General features: G+C 37.1%; 1 pseudogene; it reads left to right on the top strand.

The window, feature by feature from the left end:
- Positions 1 to 222: 222 nt before the first annotated feature.
- On the top strand, positions 223 to 341 carry LOC149065951 (5S ribosomal RNA; annotated as a pseudogene).
- Positions 342 to 9,902: the final 9,561 nt, after the last annotated feature.

Raw genomic sequence — 9,902 nt, 5'->3', positions numbered from 1 at the left:
ACTATTGTCGCCAATAGTTGTCAAGATCTTAGAAGGCTGTCGGTAAGATTTGTAGTATTTACGTATTATCCGGAGCCAAGCGCAGAGATTTCTCTCCAAAAATACGCATAATCCCACTTTGATGTAACGCTAACGACAATTACGGCTCGTTGGTACTGTTAGTATTTTGTGATTTTGGTAATCTTATGATATCTCATAATTTAAGCCAGGGCTATTGATATAGAAAACCGTCATACCATGCTGAAGACACTAGTTCTCGTCCGATCACCGAAGTTAAGCAGCATCGGACGTGGTTAGTACTTGGGAGGATGACCGCCTGGGAACGCTACTTGCTGTTGTCATCACTTTTGAGCAAGAGCTGCGCTGCATAGGCCACTGTCGCGAGGCAGAGAACTGAAAACCGCGCCAATTGGGCAACTGCTCGCTAGGCGGCTGAAACTTTGAAGGCTGGGCTACGACTAGCCAAATGTCGCGAGGAAGATGTTTGCATTTGTATATTTTCTGTGTGTGTGTGTTTATTTGTGTACAGTGTTTCGGATTCTAGAAGATCTTGAGGACCCAGGGGATTCTGGCACACACTCATACTTCAGGTGCAACTCGATCTGTAGTAAATTGCCTATAGACCAGAGTTGTGCTCGAATGAATGAATGATACGGCAAGCCTATCGAATTTATGAACTTAATTCGTTAGTACCAGATTTGCTTTAGTATGACAAAGGTTTCGCTAATAGGCGGTAGTACAAAAATCTATAAAGGAAAATGGCTTTCATTGTTGTAAATATTTCATTGTTGAACATCACTATTTCCTAAATTAACAATAATTGAGACGAGCAGATAGTATAGTGATTGCTCCTGATTCGGTCGACGAAAAATTTATAGGTAAATATGCTCAAAATAAATTTCCTCTAATTTCTTATATATATATTAGATATATATATATACAGTGAATCCCATTATAATGAACACCAGAAATCACTTCGTTAAAACGAAACGAAATTTCATTGTAAAGGAATTTCAGGGTTTTTTGTGTTTTTCTTCCTATATAAACTTATCTGGGGAAAAAGTGTTCGTTAAAACGAGATTTTCGAAATAACGGTATTCGACTGTATATATATATTGAAGATGCCCTTATTATAATGGTGAAAAATTTGCTTAACATTTTTTTAGCGCCCAACCCTTAATTTTTTTTTCTTTTACCATAATGTGGAAGTATACCAAATATTTCTGCAATATATAAGGATTAACCCGTGCCTCATCCAGCTTGATTGGATGAAGATGTAGGAGGTAAAAATTTTCTAAAAAAATTAAGCATTTGAAAATGTTTATTTCTCATATTAAGAAATTTTATGATTTTTCTATAAAATTATGAAATGGCATCTTTAAAGGGTGAAAACAACCTTCACGATGGTAGACGAGCATCTTACCACCAGGCCACTCGGGCACTCTTCTTCTTCGACACACTGGAGAAGAAATTGCTTCTGCTCTTCATCCACAGTTAAGAGCCGATTAAAATCTTGTATCAATTTGACCGCTCTTTCGGTTGTGCCATTAACAACCGCAGAGTAATAATAATATAGAGAGAGAGAGAGAGCGCGAGGGGTTACAATGTGAAGAAAAGATCGGAGTCACGTGACTCCGGTCAAAAACCACCTCGTTGGGCATTTTGCCTGTTGTGGCGTTGTATTTGTATTAAAAGGCTGGTCAGGGAATCTCGCTGGCAATGCTTTCCTTATGGCTGTTCATACGACGATTTCCACATGCTGTCTTATTTTTGATTACAATGGACAACACTTGTGCAGCTTTCGGATGTTCTGAACGGTTTAGGAAAGGGAACCAGTACCCTTTCACACTTAACTGGCTTGCATCCCATAAGGGACAGAGCCAAAGCCTCCTAGGTACTTCCAGGAGGCTTTGACAGAGCCTGGATTGTGTCTGGTCTTAAAGTACTCTTTCAAAAGGGAATACTTTTCTGCTTATTTCCCTTCTTATAAATTGAAAATTGGAATATTAAATTGACGATTCAATGGATTTCTGGCGTAGTCTCAGTTTTTTACGATTCCATTTTGGGTTTAATTCAATTAATTAATTGTTCCAAGTTTTGGTAAAATTCAAATGTCACGAGTCATTATTAAATGTTTTAATAGAATTTTTGGTAATAAATGTTTGAAGTAATGAGTTTTATTAAGTTTCAACTGAAATATACGTCTCCGCAAGATTTGGCGAGCTAGCGAGTTCATTCGAGTTTCGATCAACTTGAAGAAAATATGTTTTTCAGAATGAGGAATTTATGACAAATATTTTATTTAAATATAGAATGTAATGAAAATTCACCCTCTAGACGATGGCCGTTTTGCATAAAAATGTATAACTACCTCTAAAAAGAGTAGTATTTTCCCCTCTCTTCACGCCTGAGATGAAACTATTACAGAAAAGAATTTTTTTTATTGATTGATTTGTGTTTGTTGTATGTGAAATTGCCCTCAAACAAGAAAATCAACTAATTAATTGATTAATTAATTTTACGTCAATATCTTCATTAGGACCATCTGAGCTAAGACGTGAAGTCACTATGTGAACCTCAGATGTTAACTTGAAAAAGAATCATTCTAAAAACTATTTAATACTTTAAAAAATGAAGATTCACATATGTATACTTCTGGAGCGACGAGGTTACACACGTCACATGTAACATATATTTACATACTTTAAATTATTACATATATACAGTCAAACCTCGTTAAGGCGTCATTCTTGGGAGAGCAAGAGTATGACTTAGTAAGTGAAGTGACTCATTAAACGGAGTAAACCATAGCTGTGCCAATTTCTGCTCGAAGACAATTGGGACTTCCAAAAAGTGACCCGGTAAGCGGACTGACATGTTTACCGGGTGGCGCACTAACGAGGTTTGACTGAACTCTACACGAAATTTCATTTCTTATAATTTAGAAAAAGTATTGATAAGGTTTTCTAATTTTCTTGAAAAATTTATTTTATTCCTGAAATATTATGTGTTTCCATTTTTGGGTGATAAGGTTATAAAAGGTTTTTCAGGAATGTTAGAAATGAAACTTTTGCTTATTATTTGAATGTGTAATGACTGAATATGGTATGAGTGTGTGAATGTGTTACATTACAAATACAAGGCCACAACAGGCAAAATGCCCAACGAGGTGGCTGAGAAAAAGATGCCCATAAAAATATGGATGTCATGTAATTCAAAAATACAGCAACCCAATTAAAATATTCAGTCACTACACATCACTCACTTCACTTCTGAGATATAGATGGCAGCACTGAAAAATCATACACAACACTAGATACGCACTCAGACTGTTAGGTACACACACTTACACTTCCGGCACAACTCACTAGGTAGAAAATTGCCTATGGCGATAGACCTAAGTTGTGCTCGGTTAAAAAAAAAGAAAAAAAAACCCAGTTAAAAATTCAATTAACAAAAATTATAAACAATATACATACATGATAAAATATTATACAACGCCCATAAAGAATATTTATGGTTGTCTTATTCTAAGAATGGATGATAGCTTCTCGATTTACCCCAACATGTTTATCGTATTTATTTTTAAATGTGTCGATTGTGATACAATTTACTACCTCCGGGGGTAAGCTATTCCATTTATCAACAACCCTATTAGAGAAAAATTCCCTGCGGCACCATAACCTAGCACTGTCCCTCACCAATCGATACTGGTGTCCCCTTGTAAAAGCAGTCGATTGGCGGTGTACTAAAAGTTCATGGTCCATCCTATCCATCCTATTGAAAATTTTGAACACTTCGATCATATCTCCTCGACACCTGCGTTAATCCAATGTAAACATATTCAAAAAATGAAGTCTCTCTTCATAACTCAAGCCCCGTGTGCCAACAAGGACACGCGTAGCTCTTCTCTGCACCCCTTCAACCAATTCTATGTCCCTCTGTAGGTATGGTCTACAAAACCTTACAGCATACTCCAGTCCAGGACGAACTAATCCTCGAAAAAGCGGAAGAATGACTTTAGGAGAACGCGAAGAGACCTTTTTGAAAATGGTAATATGGGTAATAATGGTAATGGTAATAATGAAGAGAATATTTATTTAAAAATATAAATATGAAGTAGGCTGTATATATAAGAGATCGGCTATAGAGCTAAGAGATATGATTGGAATAATATTTGAAAACTCAAAAGTCTTAAATTATTAGGAAATTATCCCTTATGGAAAATAAAAAAATTTAGTTTTTCAATATTTGTTTATATTATATAATTATTTTTTTTTCAAATCTGATACTCCGTAAATATTTTACCAAAGAATGAATGAAATTCATTGAACAACTGACGGAAAGTTTCCATCAACTTGATCGAGTCAAAATTTCGTTACAGCAACATCCTAGCGTTAACACGAAATCACTACGGGGGTTTTGCGAAAACGCGCCAAATTTAATAGCGCAGAACCTGTTCTTTCCCCGACAATACAGTCAAATCCCGTTTTAACGAATACCGTTATAGCGAAAATCTCGTTTTAACAAACACTTTTCCGATCCCCTAAATAAGTTTGCATAGGAATAATACTAGATGACCTGGAATTCCTTTCCTTTGTAACGAAATCTCGTTATAACGAAGTGATTCTTCCGGTCTCTTAGCGTTCGTTATAACGGGATTCGTCTGTACTACTTATCTTTTCTTCGCGTTCGACAAGTTTTATGAATAGCGTGAGCCGTTTAGTATATCTTTAGTCTACGTCAACAACACTGAGATTCCGGAATGTTTCTTGTGACTTTAAATGAGAGAAAAAAAACATTATCTCTATATAAAAGATCTATACTGAACATTTCTGAGAAATGAATAGCATATCTAAATTCTCAATGACTTAATTTGTAAATATTCATTAGAAAAACCTTGTTAAAAATTTGATAAATGATAAAAATTGACTATGATTATAAAATCAAAGGTGAATGTCTAATAAAAGTACAGTATTCGTAATAAATAGATAGTATTAAAATTAAAATCTTCTTACCTAAGAAAAAAAGTTAACTTCATTAGAGGATGAATAATACATTTTCTTTCAGTATTAAGATATTTTCCCGTTTCAAATTCTTTATGATGAACTTTTTAGATGCAGTAGTAACATTTTTATCAAAAATTGCTAAAATACGTGACCCTTCATTTAAATACCACAGGTCATTGCAAAATTGTTTCAAAGCAACTCAAAAAATGCTTTTATTTATGTTTTTTTCAAATACGTCAAATCATTAAATGGAGCACCGACTGCAGATATGAACTAAACTCCAACCATACTTTAACATATACCGTTACAACAAACAAATGTTCTTCAGACAGTTCACTTCAGAAAATTTTAAAGCCAATTGCTGCCTGAATGAAAACATTTTAAAGGAGTAAATTGCCTTTGCCATCCATCGAGCATGATGTGAAGCCCCTGGTGGCCTGATTTTGATAGTCGAGTCTGAGTTCCTTCCAATAAAAACTATACATAATTCAACGAGCTCTTGATAATCGTGCTTCAGTTTTCCATTTTTCAGTGCATTAAAAAGATAATTCACATTTTACTCAGTATTTCTCTGTCACTATATATTTCGTTCAAGTATTTATACCCATCCATTTTTTTCCAAATTATTCCATTTTTTCTGATTTTTCGAAGAAACCAACATCTGGACTACTAGTCACTTGGGGTAACACATGTTTGAAAACACTTCGTAGCACTAATTCATACGTGTGGTGCCGACATGGAAAACATATCTCTCGATCTGCATACTGCTCTAGAAATGTAATCGCACCGTTGATAGGACCAGTGTTGGAACTGGTTGTGTCAGAACAGAGAATTTGAGCGTTATCTTCAAATCCCCCAATGTTTCAGAACATTCCATACAGCCATAGCTTGCTCCTTCCCGGAAGAATTTTCTAATTTTGGCACCCCCGAGTAATTTTTCTTGATCTATATATGTAGCAATGATAGGTAACCTTTCACTTTTTAAATCTCTCACATTTAAAGCAGGTAGCAATTTACCATCCCAATCAATGGATACAAAATTGGGTTCATTGGCCTTCGTCTACAAAAATCTCCTTTCATTAAGTTAGAATGGAATTATCAAGTCGGTCTACTGAGAACCACTGGTCTGCGGACCATAAGTTGAGAAACGCTGCATTTATTGTTGTTATTGCAATTATTATATTCTACATCAATGCATCGTTTTTATTTTTTTAGGGAGAATGATCGTCGAAGAAAACACTGCAGACACCTTCGTCAACATTCTAGGAGATGCCAACGCAAGAAGACTTTCAAAATTCCTCGCAGCTTTACTCTTCCAATCTACTTACTACGTCATTTACAGTTGCTTATGGCTCATCGCCTGTTTCCTGTCGTTTTTGGTCCTTGCAGTTAGCCTGAAAGTGGTATCGTTCATCCTACGTGTGCTGGCGACAATTACGGGGTTTCTTGGTGACGGACTCCTGCTGGGACTGAGGAACGTCTTGATATATCTGTGGAAGCATGCAATGAAAGACCAGAAAGAGCGGCTGACAACATCTGCGATAAAGGACGATAAACGTTCAACCGTAAAGAGACTGGTTTCGTCCAAAGAGGAAAAAAATCCGTTAATAAACGGATTGACAGTACCGTTAGACTTTCGATTACTAACAATCAGACAGAGTCAAATAAAATTTCAAAAGTCTAGCACTACATGGGACTTGAACATTCATTAGATTAGATTAGAAGTGGCAACACTGAGCTCACAGCGAGAATACGGGGTTTTTTTTTTTCTTTCTCCGTGGATTAGGCTTAATGGAGAATTTGAGCCTTATCTTCAAATCCCCTATGTTTCAGAACATTCCACATAGCCATAGCTTGCTCCTTCCCTGAAGAATTTTCTTATTTTGGCACCTCCCGAGTGATTTTTCTTGATCTTTGTGTGTAGCAATGATAGATAGCCTTTCACTTTTTAAATCTCTCACATTTAAAGCAGGTAGCAATTTACCATCCCAATCAATGGATACAAAATTGGGTTCATTGGCCTTCGTCTACGAAAATCTTCTTTCATTAAGTTAGAATGGAATTATCAAGTCGGTCTACTGAGAACTACTGGTCTGCGGACCGCAAGTTGAGAAACGCTGTTATTTTATTTTGATCCCCGAGGAGAGGACTACAGACACCCTCGTCACCATTTCAGCCGACGCTAACGTTCTCGCGACGAGACTTTCCAAGTACGTAGCGGCTTTAGTTTTTCGTTCCAGTTACTTCGTAATCCACTGGTGCCTTTGCCTCACGACGTTTTTCCTCTCCCTTTTCGCCGTGGCTAATCGCCCTCAAAGTAATATCATGCACATTACGGCCGTTGGCTGCTGTTACAGGTTTCATAAGCGATGGAATTCTGAGAGGAGTGAGGAATGTACTCACGTACTTGTGAAACACCATGGCCAGAGATCAAGAAGGACGACCGGCAAAATACACAAAGAAAAGTGCAAGTAGTTCAAGTGTTAAAAGACAGGTCTCGGCAAAGACGAGCAAATATTCCGCAAACAAAAGGATTGATAACAGTGTTAAACTATCGATCGTGAACAGTCACGATTAATGAATTAAAAATTCTACTAATACATGGGATTTGAACATCCATATTTGGACCGGGACCGCCGTACTATAACCCGCCTCGCATCTCCCGCTTCTATAAATGCGCCCGTGTCTCCAAGTCCTTCTTTTGGTCACTCACATTATTTCATAATTGATGAAAAATCAGAATTAATAAAAATTCGTATTTGATAAGTGAAAATGAATGAGAACTAATGAAAACTCATATTTAATGAAAAACTACTTTTAGGAATTGATGAAAATGTATATTTAATTTTAAAAAATGGTCTCAGAATTGTATAAAATTCTCCAATGATATAAGACTTCGTATTTAACTCGAAGAGCAATACGTGATAGTTCGCGTGACCAATTGGAAGCAATATTCTCAAATGTATATTGCTTTTCATTAGGGCTTGATGAAATTTCGGGAGTTCTCATTGAACGTGGCACAAATAACCGTTTCTTCGGGCCAATATGTACATCACCGAAGAATTTTTAGAAACATTTTTCCATTCACGCAAATACGAGTGGGGAAGATATTTCCGACGTCGTCGGAATTTGTACTAAATTTCCGCTATTTTATGAAATTCGAACTGGTGGACCACTTTTAAGAAAGGGCATTCAAAAGTGTGTGGCGAGAGTCACAATTACTGGCACAAAAGCAATAGGTAATAGCAAACGAGTGGACATTTTTATTTGTACTGGTAGGCCAATAAAACCTACCAGTGTTATAAAAGGCTTGTCAAATTCTATTTATATTAACCTCCTATATGAACAAACTCGTAGCAGTGAGAAAGAGGGATATGACCAGCAATGACTGCAAATATGTAAATTTTGCTTCAAGTCTTACAGCGAAATTGAAGGAAATGTATTCAGTTATTCTTAAACTACTACTAAACCATAAATACACCTCGTCCAAATTCCTCTACGGAACTTCTAACGAATTCGTAGTTGTTCAAAAGTGCTTGTACGAGTTGTGAACCTATCGTCAAGTTTGTTTCTGTGTAATGCCTGTAAGTTTAGTGCAGCCATCTGCCAAACATCTTTGTAACTATGAAGCCATTCTTGAACTGCAATCTTTCCATTGCACCATAAATCAGCAGGTCCTTTGATGGGAAAATTAAAAAAAAATTGCATTCTAAAGTCTCTGACGATCACGGTTTCTCCGTGGTACTCTTGCAATGCAGGCAAGCGCAGTAACAAATATACTACAGAGACACACAACCATTCCTTTCCTGATTATAACACGCAGGGTAGCTCAATCAGCACCTCCTTGAGATAGAAGGACACTGCACTGTTTGCCATAAACGTCAATTCAGACTTTCTAGCAAGTTTGCCACATTTTGAAACACAGCATCCTATTTCGTTTCTTCTTGTATTGGCGTAAAATCTTCCTGATTGGCTCGCAAATACCGTATAGTGATTGGATGTGGGGCATAGAAATCGCCAATTCTGAGCCCTATCATTTCTTTTCCTCACAACGATGATAATATCACGCGAGCAGGGAATTTTTTTTCCCTGAATATTCTGAGGAAAATGGACTACTTACTGACGTCCCAAGCAGACTGTGGTGGCCGCCTATCTCTAGAAGGTGCTGCTTTATCCCCCCTCCCCGATTTTAGTGAAGTCAGCTTCGTTGAAAGAAAAGGGACAGTTTCATAAAGAAAAAGGTAGGGTTGGAAAAACTACAGAAAAATACGATAATGTCTCGTATACATGTGATATGTCAATAATCGGAGCGTCAAATCATGTGAAAAATCCTTTTCTTGACATGAAGACGACTTGACATCACGCGAGCAGGGAATTTTTTTTCCCTGAATATTCTGAGGGAAATGGACTACTTACTGACGTCCCAAGCAGACTGCGGGGGCCGCCTATCTCTAGGAGGTGCTAGCTCAATGCGCTGAATATCGACATAGTATCCTCCCTTAACGACTTGTCTCTGATGGGTTTTTAATTTTTTTCTGCGCAGAAAATGACAGGACTTTTTTTTCAAAATACCATGTCTTCCTCAATGCAGTAGGCTTTCTTCGGATTTTCTGCAGGTGCAAACTAAGGGGAACAGGGAAAGACGTTCCATTGAGAAATTAACTTTATAAAATATCTGGGCATGTCCATGCTGCACTAAGACGTGATATAGCTCGTTTTTGCCGCTTGAACGGACAATCGACAGTGACAGTGATACGAACCGAGAGAAACCCAGGCTCTCTCTGTCAAACTCGGTGATATAAGTACGTTATCCCTGAGGATTCGGGTGCTTCCGGGGAACCTAACCATTTATTGAGCTTGAGAAAGATATATTACATACATGGGCAGGTGTTA

Source organism: Pholcus phalangioides, unplaced genomic scaffold (assembly GCF_987345545.1).
Source record: "Pholcus phalangioides strain wild (caught in Gottingen) unplaced genomic scaffold, Ppha-v1.0 ptg000036l_1, whole genome shotgun sequence".
Classification (NCBI taxonomy): Eukaryota; Metazoa; Arthropoda; class Arachnida; order Araneae; family Pholcidae; genus Pholcus; species Pholcus phalangioides.
The sequence above is the reverse complement of the archived record's forward strand: the minus strand, read 5'-3'. Positions and strand labels throughout refer to the sequence as shown.